Source organism: Gavialis gangeticus, unplaced genomic scaffold (genome assembly GCF_001723915.1).
Source record: "Gavialis gangeticus isolate Ggan-Ray unplaced genomic scaffold, GavGan_comp1, whole genome shotgun sequence".
In the NCBI taxonomy this organism is placed as follows: domain Eukaryota; kingdom Metazoa; phylum Chordata; order Crocodylia; family Gavialidae; genus Gavialis; species Gavialis gangeticus.
Window position 1 is genome coordinate 39,208,330 of NW_017729025.1, and position 5,377 is coordinate 39,213,706.

Consider the following 5,377-nt stretch of genomic DNA (forward strand, 5'->3'; position numbering starts at 1 on the left):
TATATATATATATGATCTGGGATAATTTTCCAGGTTTGTTTTCCTAGTAGAATAACTTACCTGGAAACAGACATTTAAATTGCTGAGACCTTGAAGGGCAGAGAGCTTGATGTGCTGATGTTGCATAGCCAGGGAGAACCTGTGTACACATGCCAGCATGCTCTGCAGACTTCTTCAGTCTCCCCAGAGACGGATGGCAGCAGTGCACAGGGTAGCCCTGATCAGTTGACCCAGACTACTCAGAGTTAGCTTGTGTGTATCTGCAGCACAGTGTGTGGTTTTGAAGGGGGTGTGTTTTGCTGTCTGCTTGGCTGGAGCACCAGAGTCCAGTGAGTGACACAGTCTCTTGAGTACAGGGGAACAAAGAGACCTGGGATACCTGAGGATTGTGTGCTGGCTTTTCTCAGAAGACTGTGTATAGACATTCACTCTCCAAGGAGAAATTTAACACTGGTTGCTTCTGGATTTTTTTTCCTGAAGTGGCCATTTCTGCTCTGGGAGAAGAATCCTGAACATCTGTATACTTGTGGTTTCTCCTGGGAGCGGAGAAACTGAATTAGCCTTAGTGCTTCCTGTATCCTTACAGCACCAGGATGGGCCCTACTGACAGTTCTCGTGTCAAGCTGCTCAAAACTAGCAGACATTTGCCTCCCCTTCATTAGGTATTCCCACAGTAAGTCTTTTTCCTTTAGCCTGACAAATGTACTTGTTGTCTGCTATATTTTTCACAGCTACTGGGATGCTTTCCTCATTAAGGTCAAGCTTTGTCCTAAGCCTTTTCTCCAGCATTCCTTCAGACATTCAGAGTATTTAACATTTAGCATACATCTACTTAGTACCTTAAACCTCCTTGCTGCTATTCATACTTGCCATCCTGTGGCTTCCAAGAACAGAGAGGGTAGGCTGAATTACCCAGAATGATTATAGACATTTCAATGTCCCCATGTGAATGTGGCAGTTAGGAAAGAATGTCCCTGCTTGCAACTTTTGGAAGAGCCCTATGTAAGCATAGTGTACTTTTCCTGATGTTTCCAACACATGTTATTGTCTGTAAATTGGTCCCTGTAAGGCACCAGTACCTACATCATAACCTTATACTAAAGTCTAAGTCTGGATGGATGGCAGGAAAGCAGAATAAGTCAAATGTAATGTTCTAGTACCAGCCCAGTCTTGTCTCTTGAGCCCACAGCCAGGCCTCAGGTGGCCAACAGATGCTTCTCTCACAGGAGTGGGCAATTATTTGGGCCTGCAGGCCACATAGGGAATTTTGAAGAGCTGTCACAAGCTGAGTCAGCACTGTTTTCCCCCACCTTGTACGACAACTTGCCAAACCTCCCTATGCAGGATGGGGCCATAGGGAGCTGGCATGGGTATGGGCAGCAGCCTCATCTAGAGCAGCTCAGTCAGGGCCCCCTCTGCCACCAGTGCCACCTCCAGGCTGCCTTTCTACCCCAAGGAGGGGCTTGGGCCAATGCCCTGATCCTCATCAGGAATCTGCTGGCTGTGTCCACAGCTGATGCCAGTGCCCATCTGGTGCTCCTTCCAGCATGTGCCAGGAGCCGGTTAAGCTGCGGGGACGTGCCGTAGGTGTACCATGATTTGAGGGGGGGGTTGGGAGGGACAGAGAGAGGCAGCTCTGCCCCCCCCACCCATGATGAGTGGCAGCGACCAGTCCTGGGAAAAAATGGGACTTGGTGACAGGCACACTCGCCGTTGCTGGGGCCCTTCTGGCTGCCGCCGCCTGGAGCCCACTGTCAGTGCATCAGCTGCAGTCCCAGGCAGTCGCTTCAGTCCCCACCAGGAACCTGCTAGCAGAGTCCACAGCTGATGCCATGCATCCAGTGCTGCTTCTGGCACATAGGCCAGGAGCTGGTGTAAACTGGATGGGGCTGAAATGTTCCCACCTGCCCAGCATGATGCAGCAGTTGGAGCCACTGGCTCCCCATGGGCTGGATCTCACAACTTTGTAGACACCAAACCTGCAGGCCAGATACGATCAGTTGGTGGGCCTGATGCAGCCCACAGGCTGTATTTTGCCCAGCCCTGCTCTGTCAGCTTGTGGTTCCCAGCCATCCACTGCAGTGTCCGTTAGTTCTGCTCATCTGGCCATTCTTTTTTTCCATGGATACACAGTATTTTTACTTCTTTTTCTTACAATTGTGGTGCAAATACAAAAGGATGATAGCATTCATGATTAGGAAGGGCATAGTTATGCTGGTAGAGCCATTTTGAATCCTGTTGAGGCATGGAGAAAAAAATCACAAGGCATGGTAGCCATTAAAAAAAATGGTGGGCAAATGAGTAGAATTAGAAAAAGAGAAAAAGCATGGTAGAAAAAGAGGGTGATTGCACACTACTACCTCAGGGCAGCTTCAACATCCCATGTTTTACCCTTGCCATGTCTAATAATGCTTTGCTTTGGAAGACTGAGAATCACTAAGTTAACTTACAGAATCATAGGAAATTAGGGTTGAAGGTAGGTCATCTAGTTCAACCACCTGCTCAAAGCTGGACCATCCCCAACTAGATCATCTCAGCCAACGCTCTTGTCTAGCTGGCTCTTAAAAACCTCCAAGGCCAGAGAGTCTACAACCTCTCTGGGTAACCTGTTCCAGTTCTTTACCACCCTCCTAGTGAGAGAGTTTATCCTAATATCCAACCTAAACCTCCCTTGCTGCAACTTGAGATCATTGCTTCTTGTACTGTCATCTGCCACCACTGAGAGAAGTCCAGCTCCATCCTCTTTGGAACCATCCTTCAGGTAGTTAAAGGCTGCTATTAAATCCCCTTTCAGTCTCCTCTCCTCTGCTTTTTGCTAAATAAGCCCAGTTCCCTCTGTCTTTCTTCAATAGTCATGTGCTTCAGCCTTCTAACCATTTTTGTTGCCTTCTGCTGGACTCCCTCCAGTTTATCCACATCCTTCCTGTAGGGGGGACACAGTACTTCAGATGTGGCCTCACCAGTGTTGAACAGAGAGAAACAATCACTTTGCTCTATCTGCTGGCAATGCCTCTAGTAATACAGCCCGGTATGTTGTTAGACTTCTTGGTAACAAGAGCATACTCCACTGGCTGTCCACTGTAACCCCCAGGTCCTTCTGTACAGAGTTGCTGCTTAGCCAGTCAGTCCCCAGCCTGTACCAACCCATGCTTGGGATTGTTCCATCCTAAGTGCAGGACTTTGCACTTGTCCTTATTGAACCTCGTGGGATTTCTTTTGGTTCAATCCTCCAATTTGTCTAGCTCTCTGAAAGCTAATCTGACACTCAAGCGTATCTACTATCCCCCCACCTTGGTGGCATTTGCAAACTTGCCAAGGGTGCGCTCCATCCCATTTTCCAGATCATTGATGAAGACAGGCCCCATGACTGACCCTTGGGGCGCTCCACTTGATACCGGCTGCCGACTAGATATTGAGCCATTGGTTGTTACCTCTTCAGCCTGAAGATCCAGCCAACTTTCTATCCATATTGCAGTCTCTTCATCCAAACCTTACTTCCTTCATTTGCTTGTAAGAATGTTGTGGGAGACTGGTATCAAAAGTCTTGCTAAAGTCAAGGTATGTTTCATCCACTGTGCTCCCGATTAGCCACAGAGGCAGTCATCTCATCACAGAAGGCAATCAGGTTGGTCAGGCATGACTTGCCCTTGAGGAGTCTATGCTGACTGTTCCTAAACACCACCTTCATTGTGAAGTTGACTCATGTTGAATCTATGATCCTCCAAAACCCTAACATCCTTGCCAGCTATTGTCTCTTCCTCTGCCTTTTCTCTAGCTGTTCCAAAACCTCCTGTAGTAATTTGCAAGCTATATCAAGGACTGAGCTTGTTTTTAGTTCTTGATACATGCCAATATAAAATGGCTTTCATGTTCAAGGTATTGGGGTGTATTTGTCATCCCCACTCCCAACCTGGTAATATAGTCCATATTACATTTAAACACTATGATATCTTATTTAAGTCTTTCCAGCATAACCCTCATGTTTTAGGTGTTCTTTGCAGCTGGTGCTGAAGACGATGTTCATTTATGTAGGTTTGAGCATAATCATACAGGCATGCTAACAGTTAGTTGCCAAATCTCTGAAAAGTTGCCCTTGTGTTCTTGAGTCTCTGAACTAAAGTTTGAACCAGTACCTTGAACCCAAGTCTTTGAACAACCATATCATAACCTTTTCATAAATCAATCAAGTCTCTCTTATAGGTATGTTTTATGTCTCCCCTAGTTATGTTGGCAGGCCATCCATAATGTATATGTTAGACGTAGTGGTTCCCAAACTCTGATAGGTTGTGCCACCACCAATTTAAAAAGATACAACCTTAAGTACCACCAGCAAATTTTTGTCATATAAAGTAATTATAATAAATCTGTTAATGTGTACCACTGACAGGTGGTCTGCGTACCACTGGTGGTATGTGTACCGCAGATTGGGAACCCCTGTAATTAGGGAGATGCTAGTCTTGACTCTAGTTAAAGTTGAGTTCCATTTGGCAATAAATGCTCAAATTCAGTTTCTTCATAATGTACAAAAAATGTAGCATGTACTTATCAAGCTTACATCACTTAATTTAGTACAAGATTATTTTTCTGACAACTTATAAATCTGTCAATTAGTTTAAGTTAAAATTAACTGAAAATGTGGTTCACAAGATGTAATTTCTGTTGGTCTTTTCTTTGGCTAGAATTATTTTTCTACACTTTTAAAACTTCCCTTCTAGCATAGTCTATGTTTGAAGAATTTAGGTTCTAATTAAGCAAGTTCTCATTTGAATAATTGTGTACCCACTTCATTGGATGCCCTGAAAGTAGGCCTTTGTTATTGCTGAAATGGAATATGTGCCTGTGTCTTTGTGCTAGCAGCTGATGGCCTGAAAGGATTTGGTTCCCCCAACTCTTTCACTTTTTTTCTGATTACTAGTGGTAGTAATTGGAGCTCATTTTTTCTTCCAGTATCTTTGTTTTCCTAGCTTGTTAGAACTTTTTATAGTTTCCTTGGTGTAATAGTGCATATAGCTGGATAGTTTCCCTAGGAGAATTGTTCTTGTTTTTCCCCCTCTGGACCTACTCTTCTATAAAAATGTAGGTGTTTCTAGGTGTTAAATATATTTGCAAAGGGTGGACGCTCAGGTTTAATGTATGTGGGAAAGGGGCACTTACTTAAAGGACATGTGCGCAGTATCCAGTGAGAAAAATTGCCATGAGAAAAATGTCATACCCACTCTCTTGCCTCAAATAAACCTGAGACCCATAGCAGGGAGGTAAAATTGATAAATGCTTCCTAGTGCAGGCAAAAAACAAGGTGAGGGGTGAAGAGAGGTGTGATTCAGGATGCCTGGAACCCAGAGGGCTGATGGGATACCGAGCACAGAATGCTCTATGT

General features: G+C 45.0%; 1 protein-coding gene across 2 annotated transcripts in view; it reads left to right on the forward strand.

Annotated features, from left to right (window-relative positions):
- RPS6KA5 (ribosomal protein S6 kinase A5) overlaps positions 1-5,377 on the forward strand; it is a 224,144-nt gene that overhangs the window by 53,228 nt on the left and 165,539 nt on the right. The gene's annotated exons all lie outside the window — the stretch shown is intronic.